The sequence below is a fragment of the Microtus ochrogaster genome, chromosome 18 (assembly GCF_000317375.1).
Source record: "Microtus ochrogaster isolate Prairie Vole_2 chromosome 18, MicOch1.0, whole genome shotgun sequence".
NCBI classification, from domain to species: domain Eukaryota; kingdom Metazoa; phylum Chordata; class Mammalia; order Rodentia; family Cricetidae; genus Microtus; species Microtus ochrogaster.
Genome location: NC_022020.1, coordinates 27,298,946 through 27,322,438, shown reverse-complemented (window position 1 = coordinate 27,322,438; position 23,493 = coordinate 27,298,946). Strand labels below are relative to the sequence as shown.

Below are 23,493 nucleotides of genomic sequence, written 5' to 3'. Positions count from 1 at the left end.
GTTTAATGTCCGCTTGGTCTACACAGTGAGTTCCTGGCCAGTCAGAGCTACACAGTGAGATCCTGTCTCAAACCAAACAAACAAAAACTTCATAATGTTTAGTTTCTTTTCCACCTGAATTTCGCAACCTTGGGGGAAAGGTAAGCTTTGTTCCCAGGCCTTTTGCTAGTATCTGCTGCATAACTGGTGCCCAATTAAGTGAGTTCAACTAACTGACCAACAGAACATTGGCCTGCTCGTGGCCCTCAATTCTGACTTTAAAGCGAACACTGGTAAAGCTCAGGATGCAGGCGGAGCCCCTGTAGCACCATCCCATGAAGTCTCCACAGTGACTAAGTCATTTCAGGTGGGGGAGGTACATGCCCTTGCTCATACAACCAGTGAATAGTGATATTGGGGTGTGCCTAGGCATGCCTGCCAGCTCATTTACTGTTCCATTTAACATAGAGATGCCTCTCAGGGCCATCTCCTGGGGCCTGATTTTAAAGCTCAAGAGACCCAAGGAAGTTGGTAGACTACATAGGACCCTCAGATGTTTTAAGACACCTCTCCATCACCTGACTTCTCAGTACCTCTCTTCAGGAGGCCTTATTGGATTTGACCCCTCTCCAGAAGTCAAGGGATCATGGAAGGACTTTCATGGAAGGAGGTACTCTAGGGTTCTATAGAGAACAAGGTACTTTACAGAGAAAAGGGTGATCACAGGGCAGGGTGATCATTCCAAGAACTAGTTCAAAGATAAGTTTTAGAATTCAAGCTTGACCCTCTGGGGACTGGTCACTAGATGGGACCCTGCCCTTTCTCCTGCCCAGCATGGTCAAGCAGAAAAGGGCTAGGCTTTTCTTAGGGAATAGTCTCTGGGATTCAAGAGGTGACCATATTCTAATCTGAAGAGAAACCACATCTTAATGTCATCATAAATGGAGACTAATACCATCCATGCTCTCAAGCCCCAAGCCATGGGCTCTGAGCTGCAACAGGTGCCTGGGAGCCAACAACACCCTCCATCTGGGAGCACACACTAGCCTATTCATTTGGACTTGACCCTCCGAAGAGTAGAGCCCATTGGACTTCTTCCATTTATCTTCACGCTGCTCTGTAAGGGTCACAAGCTGGCATTGCCACCTTCCTTCTAGGGATGACATAATCCCCCTTGGAGACTGAGACTGAGTCAAGTCCCAGGATCACCCAGAAGGTTCCAATTGAAAGGAAGCAATCTGAGGGACTTAGCATCCATTCTTGCCTGCTTTTTGCATATGATTATAATGCGGGGACACATACACACATGCATACACACAATACATGCACATACACAAGTGTGTGCTCTGAGTATCGCTCCTCTGAGCATCTGAATCCTTAGGTTAATACTAAAAAGACGAACCTCTGCAGGTTGGAGAGATGGCACAGGGGTTAAGAGAACTTGCTGCTCTTGCAGAGGACCTGGGTTCAGTTCCCAGAACCTATATCAGATGGTTGTATATCACCTGTAACTCCAGCTCAATGGGATCAGAAGCTGTTTTCTGGCTTCTGAAGGTACCCACATGCATGTGGTGCATACATACATACTCAGGCACACATGCATATACATAAAATAATCTAAAACACTGCATTATCTTCATAAAAACATTCACAGCATCATTATTTATAATATATAGCCCTAGATATCTATCAACTGGTGGATGCAGTAAAATGTGGTGTATCCTTACAATGAAACATTCAGCAGCAAAATTAAGAAATAAATTTTGATACATACTACTACAATATTATTGAAATTTGAAGATATTATGCTAAAAGGGGAAAACCCTACATTGAATGATCATATTTATACAAAATAGACAGGAGAGGGAATCTTCAAGACAGAAAGGAGATCTGTGGCTGTCTGAGCCTGACAGGAAGGGGGAAATGTCAGCTGACCACTAAGGGACACAGTTTCTTTTGAAGTGACAAAAATATTCTAAAGTGACTGTGCTTATGGCTCCATAGGTTTGTGACTATAGTAAGATCACCATGCTGAACACGTGATCTGTAGGTCATGTGAGTTATATCTGAATAAAATGTTTTAGTTGGGGTTTCAATTTCTATGGGAAAACACTATGACCAAAAGCAACGTGGGGAGGAAAGGGTTAATGTCAGCCTACAGGTCCACATTCCAGTCCATCACTGAGAGGAGTCACATGGAGGAATGCTGCTACAGGATTTCTCTCTGTGGCTTGCCTGGTCAGCTTTCTAAAACAGTTCAGGGCCACCTGCTCAGAGGTAGCACCACCCACACCCAATATTAACTTTTAAAAAAATATTCTACAGAGGTGCCGACAAACAATCTGAATGATACATTTTTCTCAATCAAGGTTCTTCTTCCCAGAGAACTCCAGCTTGTGTCAAGTTGTCACATAAACAAAACAAAACAAAAAACCACAACAAAAAACACCAACAAACAAGCAAACAAAATCTAGCCAGCAAGGAAATTCAGTGGGATCTTAACCCAGTGATGGGGTTAGTTGAAGGTGAGGCCTATTGTGCTCTGGTAAGTTCAGGTCTCTCCCGCAGAGTGTAGGGACAGCCAATGGGAAGACCATAGATGAAAAGAAGGGTCCAGGACACGTCCTGCCTCCTTGCACAGGTCCGGTTAAAGGCTGTGTTACTTGCATTGCTTTCTTTCCACCTGGGTTTCAGATCATGCCTCTGTAAAAACTCACTGTCAATTCATCTCATTCACTTCTGCTGTAGTGCTCCCTAGGACGTTCCCCAGAGGTTTATCATCTTTTACATGCAAGCTTCTGGTTCATTTAAATGGTAGACTGGGGATCCAGATAGGTTTGTTTGTTTTGCCAAACAGTAAGGCGGTTATCAAACGAGGCATTCTTACCGTGAGACTAAATTGGGCTTGGGGCATCTTGATTCTTTCCAAAATGAAACGTAAAAATGTGTGTGTGAGCAAACATGCTTGCTTTTCTGGGGGATGGGCTCATACTTTCATCAGATTTTCAGGGGCTTGAGATGGTCTAGAGTTCATAGCCTGCTGCAGACCAGACTGCAGGGCTCTGAGCACCAGGCTTGCATCTGAGCCAGCAGCGCAGCCAGGGTGTTCCAGCCACACTTATCACTCCCAGCGACAGACAGCTGTGCCAGGTTCGGTTCTCAGTGTTCCCAGTGTGCCAAGGACAGCAGTTTCTCTCATGGGCTTCCCCTTGGACCCCTAACGCAGAAGGGTTCTCATCCCTGGCCATCGGGTCAATGGAGCTGAAAAACCATGTTAGCTGACAACACTTGGATTCTTTCTGTCCCAAAGACTTTGAGAAGGTTTAAGTCCAACACAGAAAAAACTGCAAACCAAAGCACCATTACAAAGAAAGCGCTGGGTCCATCTGGGGCAGGCTTGGCACTATGCAATGAGCAACGTACAAGTAACACAAGGAGTGAAGAGGTGAGCATGGGCTGAGCTGAGAGATGCGGTGGGATGCGTGAGCTTGGCTTTGTTCTTGGTGCAAAGGAAGGGTACCAGACAGACGATTCGGAACAAAGAGAGATGCAATCTGACTTACCTTTTAGCAAGGTTCTTCTGGACGGTCCCATGGGGCTGAAGGGACAAAGACGGGAAGGCAAGTTAAAGGGAAGTTACTGAAATCAATAAGCCCAGAAGGAGAGGCTGATGCTTGGATGAACTAGACCAAAGTCCCCAAATCTCATTCTGTAGCCCAAGCCAGCCTCGAACTCCCTGTCTTCTGCTCCCACCTCTGGACTGCTGGGGTTCCAGGCCTGCACTACCTCACAGGGCTCGGAGGTCTGTGCGTAAACAAAGAAGCAAAGAGCGCTGTAAACGCACAGCGAGCTGTTCGCTACGTGCCACCATAGCCATGGGCACAAAGTCACCTTCTGCCTGAGAGAGCCAAATCCCACACCCCTGGCCATCTTCAGGGAGGACTGATCTGGTGAGGGCCACTTTACACGCTTTGGTACTCTATGTTCTCAGAAGAGCTTCGGCATACCAAGTGTAATCACACAGGCTGGATTTGGCAGTACAGCAGACCCGTAGTTCTCGGCTAGTAGGATGTCAAAGCAGAAAGACTGTCTACACTGAGTTCAAAACCAGCCCAGGGAAACGAGTGGAATTTTGTATCAAAACATGCTAAAGGCCTTAGGTTGGCTCCCCGGCACCCCAGAAGCTGGATGTAATGGCCTATGTGTTTGTAATCCCAGCACTCGGAAGATATAGGCAGGTGGGTCAGGAGTTCAAGATCATTCTTAGCTTACATGGGAGTCCGAGGCCAGCCTGGGATACAGGAGACCTTGTCTCCAAAAAAAGAAAGAAACTAGAAGAAGCACTGGGTGGGGGTGGGGGTGGGGGTCCTAACGGAGCTGAAGCAGCTCACTTGTGTGAGGGGCCCTTTTCAAGTGTCCCGCCTATAGCTGCTGAAAAAAAATTGGCTAATGTTCTTGGGTAACAGTGAGGCAGGGCCAGGCACCCCTTTCTGTGAGCTACTGTACCCTGTGTACCCTCCAGCTCTGCTGATGAGTCTGTCCTTGAGGTTGCCTCGGGGAACTAATGCAGTTTCTTGAGAATGTCTGCCGTGCTTTCCCTGTCCACTTGGCAGCTGACTCACCAGGTGGCCAGGATGCCCTTGCTGAGTGGCCCCGGTTGGGCATAATCAGGCGGAAATGCTGGCTGCAGAGCCGCACTCGGCATCTGATTCCGCCTGTCAGCTGATTAGGATTTGTTGGGCCCTGAACAAGGTCAAAATGAGATTAGGAAGAAAATGCCATGAGTCTGACAGAGCCTCGCGGAGCGGCTTCTCTGATTTGAACAGGATGAAGGAGGGAGAAAGGCCGAGGCCACTCTGAAATGTCAGCCTTAAGAGTCCAGGAGAAGATGCCAGGGCGGCTGCTCTGCCTGAGAGGAAGAAAGTGTGCTTCCTGGCAACCTTCTAAAGCTTGCCAACCGATGCGGCATGGGTGTTTCTTTCACACCACCCGAGTGAGGGTGCCGAGTCTGCTGTTCAGAAGCACTGAACATAAAATTGGTTGGGGGTCGGGGGAGAAGAGAGGAAGAAAAGAAATGCTACTCTCTACTTTCATGGACCTTCTAAAGCCGTGGTTCTCAACCTGTGGGCAGCGACCCCTTTGGGGGTCAAACAACCCTTTCACATAGTCGCCTAAGACTTTCAGAAAACACAGCTATTTATCGTCTGAATCCGAACAGTAACAATATTACAGTTATGAAGTAATAACAAAAATAACTTTATAAGCCGGGCGGTGGTGGCGCACGCCTTTAATCCCAGCACTCGGGAGGCAGAGGCAGGCGGATCTCTGTGAGTTCGAGGCCAGCCTGGTCTACAAAGGGAGTTCCAGGACAGGCTCCAAAGCCACAGAGAAACCCTGTCTCGAAAAACCAAAAAAAAAAAAAAAATAATAACTTTATAGTTGGGGGTCACCACAACATGACTTTTAACTGTATTAAAAGGTGGCAGCCTTAGTGGCTTACAAAAGGGGGTGCCTGGCCTCTGCCCCATTGAGAACCACTATTCTAGAGCTCTCCCTAAGAGTCTGGAGCCAGTTTCTGTAGAAGCAACTGCCTGAGTGCTGGCCAAGTCTGGCTCTTAAGTTTCGGAAGAAGGATGCACCTCCGTTAACAGCCCCAACACTTTAGCCTTAGATAATTCTGGACAAGCTTGCATCTTTGAGGATAACCCCACCAGGAGTTTGGTCTATCCTCAAAGATCTATTGTTTTCCTCAGGCCACACCTCCACAGAGACATGTGGTTTCTGCAAAAAGGTCTTATTGTGACAGAGGAGGGTTTTAAAGTAGCTGAAGAAGTTGGAGAGAAGATATGATTTCTGTCACACATAGAAGGACCTAGAGAATCGTGGGTGCTTAATAAGTGGCTTTCAGAGCTATTTTTTCCCCAGACGATTTCCTGGTGCAGGACTCAGGTCTATTCTAGGGCCAGACTTTCCTCCTGGGTAATCTCACAGTCTCTTCCCACTCCAGGTAACAGTTGGGCCAAGAGACATCACTCAGGATTTTAAAAACTCCATGCATATTGTTTCCAAGATAGGTATAGATCCTTTACACATGTTGAAATAAACATTTAAATTGAGAAATGCTAAATGCAAAAAAATTAAATATCATCATTAAGAGAACTATATTATAAATGTATCTTAAAGAACTGAAGGTCCTTTTTGCAGGATTTGGACCATAATATTGCTAAACACTTACTACAGCACAGAAATTAGTACACGCCAGTCATTAGGGATTGCATTGTGAGGTGTGTGATAGTGGATACAATGGACAAATTAGATAACAGCTTCCACTTGGACCTTCAAGTTGAGCATGCTAGCATTTGATTGCCATGGTGCTCTGAAGTTTGCAGGGGGGCCGAAAGTTGGAAATCTTATTGAGGTCCTTAGGAAAGAAGGAGCCTGGAAGAGCTGAGCTGTCCAGGAGTGGCCAAGAACAGCGTGCTCAGGTTAGTGAGTGTTAGACTAAACCAGGAAGAGAGAGGGCTAGTCACACAGTGACTCTGGGTGGAACGCTGGGTCTGTGTCTTTTGTTCAGAAAGGGTCTTTGAGCGCATCATTACAATATCCCAAAGATTTTCCAAGAGGTGGCTTCGTTCCACAGCTGCACAGTTCTCAGATCAGACCCACCGGCATGCTGAACTGCCCCTGTTCAGACACACACTTACTGCATTGACATCGGATTGTTTTTCTATTGCTGTGATAAATCACCATGACCAAGGCAATTTATAAAAGGAAGAGATTATTCAGGCTTACAGAGGGATAAGAGCTCATTACCACCACGGCAGGAAAGCATGGTGGCACGCGGGCAGGGCAGCAGCCGGGGCAGCAGCCAGGGCAGCAGGTGGGGCAGCAGCCGGGGCAGCAGCCAGGGCAGCAGGTGGGGCAGCAGCCGGGGCAGCAGGCGGGCAGGGCAGCAGCTGGGGCAGCAGGCTGAGCACTCACTTCTGAAACCTCAAGCAGGAAGCACAGAGCAAGACAACCAGGGATATGTGGCTTTTGAACCCTCAAAGTCCACCTTTAGCAACATCCTTCATTCAGCAAGGCCACATTGCCTAAGCCTAAGCAAATAGCACCACCAACGAGCAACCAAGTATCCAAATTCCAGAGACTATGGGGGACATCCCATCCAGACCACCATAAACACCGTTTAGGTTAAACGCTTATGGCTTCCTGAAATAAACCGGCAGAATCCAAAATGTGCACACTGTCATTTCCTGCAAGAATGAACTCTTCTTTCTCGGCTTGACAGACTGAACAAGAAACGCCTGGCACCTGCCCTCATCTGAGTGAATCTCAAGGGTGTTATTTCCACATCGAAAACTTTGGATTTCAACAAGTGACCCATTCTCCTGAATAAGAACATTGCTGGGCCCATGCTCGCACACAGCACTGCGCGGGAGGGTAGCTGCACATGGCACCCTCAGTCACAGTCAGAAATCTGTGTGCGACACATAGTGTCAAGGTGGGAGGGGTTGGAGGAGGTTCCCCTCTAGTTAGGGACCTCGCCAGCCTAGATTTCTTCTGCTCTTCCCAGGAAGACAAGGTTTGATATTTGTGATGGCATCCCTCTGCAGGGCTTCTCTGAGAACCAGTCCCCTCTGACAGACCCGTGGTCAGAGCCATGTCATGTCTGAGCCTCTTGCCTCAGGAGACGAGCTCCTTGGGACTCCTCATTCTGAAGGCCAAGGAATGGCCCTGGTTGCTCTTTCAGCCAAGAGGCCCCCACCCCCACTGTTAACTATAACAAGATATCCGACAGAAATGACTTGCGTGAGGAAAAGCTCATGGTGGCTAATGGATTCAGAGACATTCCAGTCCATCAGTGGTGGGGAAGGCATGGTGACAGGAGGACAGAGGGGTGGCTGTCACCTGGTATGGACCAGGAAGTGGAGAGAGCTAGACCAGAGGCAGGGGTAGGTACAATGGTCAAAGACCTGCCCCTACCAACCTCATTCTGTCGGCCAGGCCCACTTCTTACAGACTCTGCAGCCTTTAAACTAGTGCCACAAGCTAGAGACCAAGTAAGTGTTCAAAATGTGTGAGTTTCAAATTCAGACTTTGTTCTCCTCCCCCGCATCCTGCCCTCCCTGGATTCACTACCCCGGATCGACTACATTGATCAGGGAGAGAGACCTTGGAGTACATTGCCAATTCCCTCAGGTCCACGTGCCTCTCTCTATCTGAACCATCAGGTGAGCAGGCTGGAGCCCACACACGCATGAATGCTCACTCATGCCTCCCAGGTTGAAATGCCTGTGCAAGGGAGGTTCTCTCTGTCAATGATCAGCCACAATTAATCATATGGTTCCAGCCGGTTTCTTTGATCCATGTCTTCTGTGTCCACTTCATTCTCTACCTTCAAGCCAGAGTCATATGTATTATGAGGCAACCTCCCTTCCTTCCTTCTCTGTGGTATGAAGATGACATCTATGGTTCACTGAAGAGGACCCAGGCTCACCTGAGGACCCCCTAATCTAGCCAGGATAGATGGGAACTGTGGTGACAAATGCTAGGGACACTCTCTGAAGCCCCACCCTAGCCCTAACCAGGCGGCCACTCCTTGCCTAGCTCCACAGAATGCCCTCAATAGAGCTTGGCTCTGGGAACGGTGTAGACATATAGACAGACACTTACACCATGCGTGGGGACCGATGACAGGACAGAAAAGGGCCCCCTTTCGCTAGCCGCCCGGTTTTAGAGGAATGTCTTTCAACACTACCAGTTGTTTCCCTGGTGACAGAGGCTTCAAAATAAACAGGATTCTGCTCAGACGGTAATACACTGGGCTCGGGCTTCTGCCCCGAGACAAACCATGCTAAAATAACACCCAAGATAGTTGTTGTCACTGTCTGCCATCCCTGCAGTCCCCAGGTCTGCTGCAGACCATCAAGAGCTAGGGGCACTTAGAGCTTCACGTGGACTGACGTGGTGGGGTGTGGCTGGGTGGTGGGCTGCAGGCGGGGCCCCTCCGGCTGATGAACGAGGGCCAAAGGCAGACCTAGAGGCCAGCGCTCTCCGCTCCCCCACCCACCTCCCTGCTTCCCACACAGCCCTCTGGGACTGGCATAGCGTCTGGAGGCAGTCCAGCAACCTGATGTGCATGCCACAGCCCGTCCCTCTCCCCACACAGAGCTGCAGTAATCCTGAGGTTCTGAGAGTCGGCTGAAGGGACAGTCTCGGCACAGGAACCGTGATACACAGAGCAAAGGCCACCGAGCGAGTTCCAACCCCCTTGTGAGCAACTGGAGTGAGAAGAGCCCCCAGCCTGCCGGTTCTTCAGGTAAGGATTAGGGAGTGTGTTAGATCCAGAGTTGGGTCTGGCTGTTTTGTTCCAGAGTGTGTATAAAGTTAGTAGAAAGGGAAAAAACGAGGGACAGAGAGGTGTTTTGAACTGTTAGCAGGGAGCCAGCATGCCTGCCAGTGTCTTGGATGGGCTCCCCTATGGCTGGCTTGAACTGGGGTGCAGCCGGCTCTGGAAGAAGGGCCCGCTGAGAGCACAGACATGGAAAAATAGCACTTACAGGTTAGAGACTGCAGAAGTAATCCTACACCCGGCTGCCCTATCATCATCATTCCTCCAGCGCCAGGCTAAGAAGAGCAGAGGGGGTGGGGAGAAGATAGACCGAAGCCCTGGATGCAGCCTTTTGGGAGCTGTGGAAGCTGAAAGCTATGGCCACAGTGGGTCTGGCTGGCACTATCTTGCTGTGTCATGCTCTCTCTACCCAACAGCCTAGAAACTCGGCTGCCTTGGAAAACCCGTGGGAAGTTCGGGTTTCTATCGGCCGTTTCATAGAGCAGCTGGAGGGTTTCATAGGGTGGATGCTGATGCTCCCTGCCCGGCACCTGAGCCACTCAGCACCTCCTAATCCTCTTTCACAGTCGCAGGCTCAGGACTCCTCCCTCAGGCTCCCCCAAGGGGACTGTATATACCCAAAGTGTGCAAGGGACTTTTACATACCCAAAGTGTGCAAGGGACTTTTACATAATCAAAGTGTGCAAGTGTGCAAGAGACTTTTACATACCCAAAGTGTGCAAGGGACTTTTACATACCCAAAGTGTGCAAGGCTCATGGACAGGAGGCCTTGAGACTCTCAGACCTCTGGGTGCTCGTGGAGGAATTTCAGGTATTTAGTCAAGGGCCATTCTACAAAGACCTCACCTCCCACCTCAGTCCCGAGAGTTCCCCATATCTCCGCTGAATGTAAGCCTTCATGCCTTCTTTAGGCTGTTTAGCATCCGCTGTTTCTTCTCTTTCTTCCTATCTGCTTTGGTGACCAGCACCTTTGCTTTGCCTTTCTATGGGGATGTCATGGATGGAGGTTTAGCTCCTCATGCTGCAGTGGGGGGAAGACAGGCATCCCAAGAGAGGCTGCCCTGCTCCCTCACTCCCGGTTACTGCCATGGCTTGGCACTGTGGCAAAATGCTAAAAAGGTTGCTCAGCTGGCAAAACACAATCTTGAAAGCCTGATTTGGGCCTCCAGAAGTCACTATCTTTTGGGCTTGGGGGATTTTGTTGTTGCTATTTTTTCAGTTGGGTTCAGAGGGTAAATGCTTGAAAGCCCAGTGCCAGGGAGGCAGAGACAGTTAGATCCCTGGGGCATGCCAGCCTGTGAGCCAGTCTAGTCCACTCACTGAGCTCCAGGAACCAAAAACCAAACAAGCAAAACCTAAGGTGGCAGCTCTTGAGGGATGACACCTGAGGTTGTCCTCTGGCCTCTGCATGCACATGTACACCTGTGTACACACACACACACACACACACACACACACACACGACTGAGAACAAATGACCTTGCTTTGGGGGTGGTGGTAGCCAGGAAGAGTGGGCTGCCCTCATAAGGACTGCTGCCTGTATGAACAGTGCGGCTTGATGGAGCCTCTAATTCACAGCCACAAACTCCACTGAAGGCTTCCCAGGAAAGGCCCCTCTAAAAGTTGCATCTTGGAAGACAAGTTCAACAGTTTATGCTGAGAAAGCGGGAATACTTTCTCCTGGTTGTCACTGCCTTTTAAAGTATAAACACACAGATTTGATGATGAAACACTAAAAGCAATACATGAAAAGTTAAGAAAAAAGTTTCGTGTTTACATGTCCTTGCCTGGTTCTTTCAAGGATTTGAGAAAGCAGGACATGGTTAGGTGGTCTGAGTCTCAGATGAGTGGCACCACCCATGCCGATGCTCTTTTCGGGAGTGATGGCAGGTGGGCACTTCGTCTACACTAGCAAAGGGATAGCCAGCCTGGGGAGAGATGCTGAAGCCAGCCTTTCTGAGGACATGCATTCTGTGGACTCTGAATAAGTAAACAATCAAGGACCTGCCGCCCTTTGTACCAGCTGCCAGGAGGGCAGAGGGTATACCCACTTCTGCCTGTTGTCAAGGCATTGCTTAACTGACACAGTTCCCCTTGGTTTAAGTTGCTAGGACAGGAGACCACAGTCATTCATGCCATGGACATACCCCGTTTTAAATAAAGCCAATCTCTATGCAAAGATTACAAGTGGGTAAATCTTTTTTCCTTAAGAAAGGATTCACAAACAAGCAGTTTTTCATCAATGACCAAGATGTCCCAGAACAGAGGTGACTGGTTCCAGCTCAGTCAGACAGAGAAGGGAAGGGAGCCACTGAGTATCCAGGTGACAGGGTTGGGGAAAAGTTAACCCAAGGCAGAAGGCAGGAGCTGGCTCTAGGGGAGTGAACTGCAGGGACAGCAGACAAAGAGGCAGAGGAGGGAACAGCAGCTGGTTTAGTTCTTACATCACAGTGAGACAAAGCATTGTAGGGGCTGGGGAGATACTCACCGCCACACATGCATAGGGACCTGAGTTTGGGTCCCCTCCCCCAGCGCCCATGTAAAGGCGTGGCAGCACACATCTGTAATATCAGGGCTCCTGTGTGAGGTGAGAAGCACAAACAGGAGAACCACCAGAAGTCTGAGTGCTAGAGAGTCCACATATGCACCGAGAACAGCAAAGAGAGACCCTGATCTCAAACAAGTTGGAAGGGAAGGGCCAACATCTAAAGTTGTCCTCTGACCTCTACAAGCACACCGTAGCAAGTGTAATCCTGCACTCGCACGTGAATGAACACAACCCCCCCTCTCTCACACACACACACAAACATACACATACACACACACGGTGGAGAGCAATTGAAGACACCTAAAGTCAACCTCTGACTTCCATACACACGAATACATGCATACTCATGTACCTGCACACAAAGGTACATACACATAAACATGTACACAGCACACACACACGTGAGAAAAATGGTGTGACAAGGTGGGTAAATGTATGAGTTCTGCAGTAAGGCAGCTGGAGGTCCAAACTCCGACTCTGTCACTGATTAGTGCTGTGACTTGCCTCTCAGCTTCCTCGTTTATAAAAGGGGTGACAAAATGCTAACCTTGCTAAGGGCAACATCAAATGAGTAACAGCCTTAGTACACTGCTTAGCTTTCAGCCAGTGATACTGAGTGCTGAGGAGGGTGGGATGCCCCAAGTGCCACCCTCTGGCACTTTTGCTTTGGCATGGGACTTTGTTTGCATTTGCGATGATCTGGAGACAGAACAGCTATTGTCCTTGTCAACCATGTTTCTCATCCTGTTTGTATTTAGGCACTGGGCTCAGCTTTAAGCTCTCTAGCAGCCCAGTGAAGCATGGGCTGGTTTAGATGCAGGACTGAGGTCCAATAGAGGGGCCATTTACTGGTGGTCCCACAGCTAGAGGGGCAGAGTCAGCCAGGCTCTCCAACAGGTCCGTGCCAACTGGGGAGGCATCCTAAGAGACAGGTGGAACTTAGTGACAGGAATTTAGCAACATCTGAAGACCCTAGAGAATAGGTTAGAATTTGGAACCACTGTTTAGATATGGCAAGACCCTAGCTTGCGTCATGGGCAGCGTCTCAAAGTTGAAGATTTATATGCAGCTGATTGACCACATGGACTCCACAAAAGAACCATGAATGCATCTCAACACAAAATTATAAATTCAGATGGGTGGTGATGGTGCACGCCTTTAATCTCAGGAGGCAGAGGCAGGCGGATCTCTGTGAGTTTGAGGCCAGACTGGTCTACAAGAGCTAGTTCCAGGACAGGCTCCAAAGCTACAGAAAAACCCTGTCTCGAAAAACCAAAATAAATAAATAGATAGATACATAGATAGATATAGATAGATAGATAGATAGATAGATAGATAGATAGATAGATAAAATAAAATTATAAACTCTCTTAAAACATTATGAGGAGGTTTTTTGGGGGGATTTCTTTTTTGTAATGTAATATATGATTCTTGACTATGAACTTTGTGGATGACGGCACCTGTCTTAACGTCCAAGGGTTGGGCACACTGACAGCCTTGGGTGACAGGTCCTTTGGAAACCAGACAGTCTGCACAGGCACTGTGGCCCCCAGTTTTCCTGAGCCAGGAAGTGGGTGAGACTCAAGAATACAGGAAATGGGGCTAAAAACAGACTCAGGCATGAAGAGATTGCTGAACCAGGACTAAGTTTAGAGTTGCCTGAGCTAAGTCTGAGGGTAACATTGGGCAAGCCTCTGTTGTAGAGACAGGAAGAGTGGATAATCTAAAACAAAGTGTCTTAACCTGGCAGGTTTATGGTTAAGTCAAAGGTTTGACTTTTCTGAAGAATATATCCATATGTAACCGGCAGAGATTGCGTGTCCACATCACCATTCAAGACCATCTTGCTAACCTTGTTCAAGGAATGCTGGTGGTGCCGACAGGTTGAAAAGGCATACCTACCTCATAGGAAGCTGTGTTGCTATGGAGGGGAGGCTGTGTTGCTATGGAGGGGAGGCTGTGTTGCTATGGAGGGTTATTCAAGGACATGACAACCCTACCCCTCCAGAAACTGTACTCTGGTCCATTCTGGCTGGACTCGGTGGTGCAGGCCTGCCTGGGCATTTGAAGAGACTATCTCAAAATGAAAGATAGAGAGAAGGGTGGGGGTATAGCTGAGAGGGTCCACCTAGCCTGCACAAGGCCCTAGGTTTAATCCTTAGCCTTGTAAAGGGAGTGGGGCGGGGAGTCAGTTTTCTAAATCCTATGCATAGAAGTGATTCAATGTTTCTTGAGGGACTCAGGATTCTGTATTTCCTCAGTGATGCCCAGATTGATCTTATGCCTGTGGTCAGCGGCCACGATGAGAGAAGCTTGGATCTGGCTACCCACTGTAGGTCCTCCCTCTTTATTAGTAGTAAGGGGAACACAGTCGTATGTGTGGCATGAGTGACAGTTGGCCTCTTCGTTGTCACACCGACTTGCCTGACAGACCTTCCCCCTATTATAACAACACGGTTTGGGACACCATCCTGCTCCCATGGTGCTCTTCTCTCATGAATCCTTTGCGACAATGCCACAAGGTAGATGCTATTACTGCACGCATCTCCCTAATGCAAAAAAAGGGTCTGCCACCAGGAAATTACAGAGCTGGGATTTGAACTCAGTCTCTAGCCGACTAGCAGAGCCCAAATGTCTATCTGAGAGGCTGTTCTGTGAGATAGGCTCAGCCCTCCTTTCTCACTCTTAGGTGGGGCGTCCTCTAGTTCCCATTCTCGTCCTGCCCACCTTTCCCAGGCTCACTTAAGCACTTCTCCAGAGGAAGACATGTTCCCACACCCCTCTGATGTCGGATTCCCCTCTGCATGCTGTGAATACCATTGGTTAATAAAGAAGCTGCTTTCTGGCCAATGGCTTAACAGAATATAGCCAGGCTGGAAAAGATATATAGGGACAGCAGGCAGAGTCAGGGAGAAGCCATGTAGCTGCGCTAGAGCCCACTGAAACTTTGCCAGTAGGCTACGACCTTGTGGTGGATGCACAGATTAATAGAAATGGATTCATTTAAGATATAAGAGTTAGCCAAAAATACGCTTAAGCTATTGGACAAACAGTATTGCAATTACTATAGTTTCTGTGTGATTATTTTGAGTCTGAGCAGCCAGGAATGAATGACTGGCCTCCGTCAACACCCCTCTATCCTTGTTGCGTTCAATAAGTTAGAAGGGTGAGGAAATGGGTGTGTGGAAGCAGGCGTCATGGGTTAAGTTCACTGCTGAAATCATCCCAACCCCTGGAACCTCAGAATGCGACCCTATTTAGAACTAGGGTCTTCTCAGTGATATCCAAGTTACCATGAGGTTGTTGAAATGACTGGTGTCCTTATAAAGAAGAGAAATTTACACAGAGAGACATATACAGAGGCAGGAGGGTATAAGGAGACACAGCTTCAAAAGAGAGAGGCTTGGAGCAGAGTCTGTCCCATAGCCCCCAGAGGAACCAACCTGAAAACACCTTTTCGTTGTTTTCTCACCCATTCTGTGGACTCTACCCAGCAGCCCTGGCCAAGTCACACTGCAGGAAGCCATGTTCCTAGTGCTGCCTCTGACCTTGAGAGGATCTAGGTGAGGCTCAACACACCGCGCCAAGTTGGAGTGACATTAAGATTTCTACTCTCTGTGCCTTTCTGTTGTCTTAAGGGTTGCTCTTGAGAGTACTAAAATGGCCCAAGGCTCAGGAGGGAAGGACGGAAGAGAAGGAGGGAGGAGGGAAGAAGAAGAGGAAAGGAGGCAGGAGGAAGAGCTGAAGTGGAGGCTGTGGTAGGTTTATGAGTGCTGGAAATGACCATGTTGAGTTTGTGCAGCTCACTTGTGGGCACTTCCTGCGGCCAGGAAGCATGCCAAATACAGGACTCCAGCAGAGCTGGGGCTCATAGTTCCCTGAGCACGAGAGGCCGAAGATGGAGGTGTGGATCTCAATCTCTCCTGAGTCAGCTGTACCGCACACGGCACAAGTGCTGGAGAGGATGCTGGCATGAGCTGGGAACTGAAAGGCTATCTAGCAGAGGTGGAGGAGTGCAGAAGGTTCCGGAAGGTCACATGGTACGAAGAAATGTGGCTACCAAGGAGCCAAAGCCAGGTCAGTGTGGCTGGAAGACAGGGAAGAGGAGCTGCACAGGAGAAGGGAAGAGGGGCTGCACAGGAGAAGGGCTAGCAAAGGTTTAGGTCTTGTTCTCATTTGCTTCTCTGCTGCTGGATAAACACTAAAAACAATTTGGGGATTCCAGGTTATAGCCTGTCTTCAAGGGAGGCCAAAGCAGAAAGGCAGGAACCCGGGGGCAGAAACTGAGAGAGAACACAGAGGAAGGATGCTGACTGGCTCATGCCCTTCTGCTCAGCTAGCTTCCTTATACAGCCTGGACCACCAGTTACAGGACGACACTGCCCACAGTGGGGCTGGCCCTCCTCTATCACTTAGTAGTTGAGAAAATGCCCCCATAGATGTGCCCAAGGGCCAATCTGATGGCAACAGTTCTTCCTGTGAGGTCCCTCTTCCCAAGTGTGTCAAGATGCTAACCACAAACAGCCATCACAGGGGCTTAAGCTGTGACATCACAGAAAGCCTAACAGTGGTCTCAGCCTTCCTATTGCCACGATCCTTTAATATATATCCTCACGTTGGGGTGACTCCCAACCAGAAAATTACTTCACTGCTACTTCGTAACTATAATTTTGCTACTGTTAGGAATCGTAATATAAATATCAGATGTGCAGGAAATCTGATATCAGACCCCCCAAGGGATCACAACACCCTCCCCCCAGGTTGAGAACCCCATCTTAGAGGGTATGACTGTGTGTAAAGAAACTCAATTCAAAACAGGGCTAGAGACGCTGGTACGGGGCAGCAGCCAGGAGCCCTGGATGCCAGCTCCTCCATTTCAAGAGGCTACATGAGCCTAAGAGAGGGGAACCGTGTTGCAGCCATGAGGCTCCATCAGCAGAGGGTGTCAAAGCAGGCAGTTAGGCACAGTGTATCAACTGCTTTTCCTCCTGCTGTATCAAATGCCTTAAAAGACTGAAGGCTTGGAGGACTTATTCTGGCTGACAGACTAAGTAAAGCCCATCAAGGCAGGGAAGACACGGCTGGTAGGAGGGCAGGGTATCCGATCACATTGCACCTGTAGACAGGAAGCCAAGAGAGACGGGAAGTGGGTAAAACCTCAAGGATCAGAGTTCAAGGCCAGCCTGGGCTAAATAGGGACCACCTTTTTAGAAAGATTTAAAAAACAATGCGGGGCGCCCCCCCCCCAGTGGGATGCTGGCTTGGCTTGGCACCCTATCAGGTGCCTGATTACCTCACACAGCAGTCCCTTCCCCGGGAAACTTACCAGTAACAAATAAGTCACCGGTCACAAAAGTCTGCTCTGAAAAACTGAATGCAGTTTATACCACGTTCCTTGTCTGCCACGGAAGGAATCCCCGCCTCCTTTGGATTTAAAGAGAGAGACTGGGGATGGTTAGCAAGGATGAATTCACAGAGTAACTTGGGGGGGGGGGGAGCAGCCATGATTTGCTCCACTTGAGCCCCGTGACCTCCCTTCTTTTTTCTGCTGACCTTTTCCTGCCCCTGAGACTTCGCCACTGTGCCCACTGTGCGATGGCTCGGAATGCTTTTCTCTGGGTTCCTCACGTAGCGGAGGGTCTGGTTTTGTTTGTTCTCAGCCTCAGGCCTTACCTCAAAGAGGTTTCCCGTTACTCTAGTCTTAGCCTGTCTCTCCTCTGGGCTTGCCCCAAGCAGTAGTTGTCTTGCCTATTCTACTAGAACAGAAGCCTCACAGGCAGGGACCAGTCCTTGTTGGTCTTGATTCCTGCTCCCTCCCCAGTACCTAGGACAGAGTAGGAGCTCCGTAGCCAGAATGTCCAGTGAGTGAATGAGCCAATGGATACATCTTGGGAGTAAGAGAGCCAAGGCCAGGGGCAGCAATGAGACGCCCTGCCCCACCCCCTCCGATATCCTCACACCCCCTTTGCATCTGAGAGCAAAGCTGTGGAACCCGAGTTCAGAGCCAGCCAGCTCTCGGCTGCTCTGGTCTGGCTGGCTTGGTGTCATCTCTGCAGTCACTTTAGGCTAAAGTTTCACAATCCGTGGCTCGTGACCCCCTTTGGAGGTCGAACAACCCTTCCCAGGAGTTGCCTTAGACCGTCAAAACTATCAGATATTTACATTCTGATTTATAACAATAGCAAAATTACAGTTGTGAAGTCAGCAATGAAAATAAGTTTATGGCAGGGGGGTCACCACAATATGAGGAGCTGTATTAAAGGGTCACAACATTAGGAAGGTTGAGAGCCACTGTTTTAGGCAACCCAAAGTTCATCCTAGGTGAGTTATTCACGTGGAGTTGAATAACCTTATGGCTGAGGTGCAGCTAACGCAAGCGAGTGACGTTGAGCTCTCTGAAAGGACACGGGGATCTGGCTTTCCCTGGGGTGGTGGGAATAACAGAGTGGCTCATGATGATCACCCAGTGTGTGCAAAGTGCCCTCTGGAGACTCTGGAGAAAGAAAGTGCCTCTAAAGATGCAGCTTTCCTTGTATCTTGCAGAGAATACCTATCAGAGTTGACACAGCCAGGGTGGGCGTTAGGAACAAACGCTACAGAGTCTTGCCCTGGATAGAGAGCAAGTCCCTTTCTCAGAGTCACAGGCTGGGTGACCTGGCTTTTTGGAGTAAGTTGCATGGCACAGTATTCCTCCTCTGGTTCAACTATTATGTCTGGGAATGGGACATTTCCAAATGGTAGAGGCATTTCAAAGGTTTCTTCCCAACAGTGAAATTTTCAGGCAGTTTCATCCTCATCCTCACTCTACCAGACTAGTTTGGGCGAAGCAAAGCCTTTGGGCTCCGAGTAGAAGGCCAAGAAGTCTCCCAATAGCTCCCGTTCTTACCCATCTCTCTGGAGCCTGTGGTGCTCAAGTGTGTAGCATAGCGGTGGAGGACCACGGCTAGAGGATAGGAGGGTCTGGGTTCAAACTCTGGATCGGGCACTCCATAACTGCGTGTTCCCAGTCAAGCCAAATAATATTTAAGACTCTGTTAAATAAACATTGCAGTAGCACCCACCCTTTGTGGCTCTTGCCAAGAATATGTGAGTTACTACAGGTAAAACCCATGGTACCTGTCAGAGCTGCCTCCACGTCCGTTGTCCCCATCTCAGAGGGTTAGACGTTACAGCACCCACCATGTCTTAATGCACAATGCAGAGACAGCAGCTAACATTCCCTCAATGACATGTGAACTATTATCACTATGACAGGCTCTGCAGTCTGCCTAAGGTTTCTGGAAATCTTCACACGGACATTTTTAAACTTAAAATAAAAAGTACTGGACGATGAAGGTTTCCCCGGCCCTGCTTATTCCAGCAGCTCTGCCCTGTGCCCCCTAAAAGGGAAGATTGTCGTTCTGGACTTTTCTTCATAGCAGGAACCTGGAAACTGCCTGCAAGAGCTCTCTAAAGGCTGAAGCCCAAAGCCTGGAGTAGATGCAGGTTCCCCGTTTAGCACACTGAGCTCTAGATGCTCTTAACAATGACTAGGGACATGCAGGCTTTTGTTCCTTTTGTCTTATGCTTGCAAAGACTTTGGATTTCCTATCCGAGGAACCATGGTTCATTAAGACAGGGCTTCCCTAAAAATTCTGCTCGGTGTACCAGAGGCTAGTGTTGGGTTCAGATCATTTGGAAAGGGGTGATAAAGACTACAGGGACGGCTGAGCAGGGGCGGGCATACCCCTCCCTCCTAATGGCTCCAGCTAAGGAACTCCTCTTTCTGCTTCCTTCTCCTTGAGAAAGCCTTGGCAAGGGGAGGGCTAGAGTCAGATCGGAGGTGCCCCGTGAAGCAGAGTGCAACTGTCTCTCTTGATGCTTCAATTCCCTGTCCCGCCCTTGTGACATCTCAGAACCGTGGACCTGGAAACAGCCAGTGGTGATCTATGTCTCCGTGGTCTGAGGCTCGCCTGTCTCGCACCAGGTGACCATGAGCACATCACTTGGCTGCCGAAGCAGCTTCGAGAGATGGGGTCTGGCAAAGGCTCCAGCCCGAGGTCTGGAGGAGGCAATGCTGGCTGCACCCAGTCCCACTCAGCTCATCTTTTATCCCTGTGGCTCAGCCAGTAATACAGATTCAAACCCTACTGCTCTCCTGGGACTTTAGACAGCTGCTTACTGAAGATTGATACTCTCCCGAAAGGAAGCTGGAAGCCTTCCAGGCCCACTTTGGCCCTCCCTGATACTCCCCCACCTCCCACTGAGGCCTAAGGGTTTAACACGCAGCTGTATCAGGGTGGAACCAGAGGCAGGCAGTGCAAGCAAGCAGGGAGGGCGTTTCTAAGGCGATGTCCCAGTTGTTTCTAGTGACCCATTGACCTGACCCTCCCTGCTTTACGCAGCCCCAGATTGAGCCAAGCCTTTGGAGGGCGGCTTCACCTTGGGGTAGCTGGCCTGAGCCTACTGTGCTGAGTGGGAGGTTTGGATCCCACGCTGGATGGGCCCTGCGGGGAGGGCAGGAGAAAGATGGGCCAAGGAGGGCTTCATCACGGCTCTCCTTCTCAGAGGTCAGCAGTCAGATGAGAGCTGTGGGGGCCCCTGTTCTAGGAAGTGACTTGAAAATCTTTTAACTAGTTTTGACTGTAAGATGGAAATTGCCTTGCCTATCTAACCTGATGTGGTGACATGAAGTCTTTTCATCAGACAGGGCAGTTCTTGTATGTAATCCTACTACTTGGGAGGCTGAGGTGGCAGCTGGGATTTAGAGGTTGCCTGACTATACAGTGAGACTTTTGTTTTATTGTTTTGCTTATTTTAAAAAGCATCATGGGTTGCAGAGATGGTTCTGTCAATAAAGTGCCTGCCATCACTGGGATCCCCATCACCAACATAAAAAGCTGGGGACCATAGGGCACATTTGTAATCCCAACATAGTAGTGGGATGGGGTATAAGGATGTGCATGGAGACAGGAGGATTCCTGGCACTCGCTAGCCAGCTAGTCTTGCCCAGTCAGTGAGCTCCAAGGTCGGTGAGAGACTTTGTCATTAGAAAGAAAAAAACAAAAAACAGGTGGAAAGTGGTTGAGGAAGCCAGTGTCTACGTCTGGCCTCTCATAGGTATGCATGCACACGCACACATGTGTCCCTACCTGCACACACACAAACCTGTGTACACTCACATAAACGCATTTAAGAAAACATCTCATACACTGCAGATGGAGGGAGGGACTTGGTGAAGAACCTGGAGCTGTCCATTTGTCAGCTGGTGGCAGCCCTGACAGGGTTTTCCTGTATCCAGATCCTTTTCTTCCTGGCCAGCCTCACATCCGCTAGGCTGCGTTGGCGGGCTTGTGGTGCTCATTATCTCTCCCCATCCTCTCTCGGCTCACCCCACCCAGGGGGGGGCTATTTTTAACCTGCACTGTAATGCTAGGACTAAGCAGGACACACTGCCTCCATCCCAGCAAACGGGGCTGTCTGGGAAGAGAGCCCTGTTCCTGGAGCCTTTCTCCCTCTCCCCCTGCATCCTCTCTTTTCATATTTATTTGGCATGTACTTCCTGAGCCTGCACAGGCTACGAGGAAGAAGCAGTGGTCCCCAATCTCCATGTTGTAGCAGAGTCAAGGACAGGGTGAAAGAAAGAACACACACACACACACACTCTCACACAGAGTGCACTGGAGAAGAAACTAGTGACATTAGTAGACTGTGACAGTTCTGTGTTGGAAAGAGAACAAGGAAGCCTTAGCCTGGGGAGACTGTGATCAACAAGATAGAGAGACAAAGGCTATGAGAGGCGATGGAAGCAGATATAGCTGAGGCCACGAGTAGGCAGAGAGTCTTCTTTTGCTGAGGTGGGAAGAACTTGGTTTGTTCTAGAATGTAACAGAAACCCCAGGAACTGAGGAGGAAGTGGTCTGGGAATGGCTGCGAGGCATGCAATGAGCAGACAATATAGGGCCACGCAGACCACTTGAGGTTTTATTCTGACTGTTGTGGGGAGCCACTGGGCAGTAGGAGGCAAAGGCGATGACGGTGGTTTAAGCCATAATTTGTCCCCTGTCAGAAGAACAGACTCAACAAGATAGTGGGAAGACTGAAGGGAAGTATCAGAGACAGAGGTCAGAAGGGCTGTCCTAGGAGGAAACAGGCTGGCAGCTCTAATTTGCCAGTCACTGAATGTCTTCCCTCCAAAGGCTGGCAGAGTGTACCCACAATCACAAGACAGAGCAAAGGAACATCCAGCCCCCACATCACAGGTCTTAGTAGAATCTGTATAGTCTATTGCCTACAGCTGCTATCTTCACTGGCTTTCTAAGTGCAGTACACTTTTTGTCCAACACTGGCCCCTCTGAGTCTTAGGGAAGGTGTAGAAATACTATTCTCTTTACACCATGGTACCAGCTCTATCCTTTACATCTTTAAATGGGCTGGAAAGTCAAATGGGGCAAATGCACTTGTGTATGTGTGCATGTGTGTGTGCGTGTGTATGTGTGCATGTGTATGTGTGCATGTGTATGTGTGTACGTATGTGTATGCATGTGTGCATGTGTGTGCTTGTGTATATGTGTGCATGTGTATGTGTATGTATGCGTGTGTATGTGTATGTGTGCATGTGTGTGTGCATGTGTATGTGTGCACGCATATGTATGTGTGCATGTGTGTATGTGTGTACACATGTGTATGTGTGCGTTTGTGTATGTGTGTACGCATGTGTATGCATGTATGCGTGTGTGCATGCGTGTGTGTACTTCTCTTGCTGTGTTGCAGACTGAACTAGCCAAGAGCCTTGTATATGCTAGTAAGTGTTCTACCACTGAGACACATCCCAGCTTCACTATCATGTTTTAACAACGGCACAGAAAAGTCTTCAGGGAGGCCAGCAAGACGGTTCCATGATTAAAATCATCTACTGCCAAACATGACATCCTGAGTTTATCCCCAGACCCAGAGGGTGGAAGGAGAGAACCGACTCCTGAAAGTCGTCTGACTTCCACACATGGTGGCCCCATCCACAAACGCATGCACACTATAAAATCACGTGATTCTTGTAAAAAGCCCAAGAGACACGAGACAGTGGTTGTTTGTTTGTTTGTTTGTTTGTTTGTTTTTCAACACAGGGTTTCACTGTAGCTTTGGAGCCTGTCCTGGAATTTGCTCTGTAGACCAGGCTGGCCTCCAACTCACAGAGATCTGCCTGCCTCTGCCTCCCAAGCGCTGGGAGTAAAGGCGTGTACCACCACTGCAGGGCACAATAGTATTTTACCAGCAGCACAGCATGAGTGAATCTGTTGTCTTTTCACTTTTAGTTTTTCATTGATATGAATATAGTGTCTGCTTCACAGTGAATGCTCAAAATCTTCTTGTTTAATTACTTTCCTGGACTAATGAGAATATGTCATTCAAAATTATTTTTGGATAATCGGAGTAGTAAATTTTATGACTGGAAAAGTAAAATAAAGCTTAAGAAATTTTAGGAAAAACAAAAATACTCATTATTGTTAAAATATTAATAATGTTAATTTATACCTTTGTGGTTTTGTCCCTGTATTTATGTCTGTCTGTCTCTTTATCTACCAGCCAACTACTTCACACATAAGTAGCAAATATAGTATCACACACACACACACAC

At 48.8% G+C, this 23,493-nt stretch overlaps 1 protein-coding gene across 3 annotated transcripts in view; it reads left to right on the top strand.

Moving 5' to 3' along the window:
• The window catches only part of Fgf1 (fibroblast growth factor 1), a 98,126-nt gene that overhangs the window by 1,877 nt on the left and 72,756 nt on the right, over positions 1-23,493 (top strand). The window contains exon 2 of one of the 3 annotated variants that reach the window (XM_013349569.2): positions 9,149-9,298. The gene's annotated coding sequence lies outside the window, so the exon portion shown is untranslated. Of the gene's footprint in view, positions 1-8,973; positions 9,299-23,493 lie in introns of those variants that run through there. The other 2 variants (XM_026783465.1, XM_005356025.3) reach the window with 2 other exon arrangements.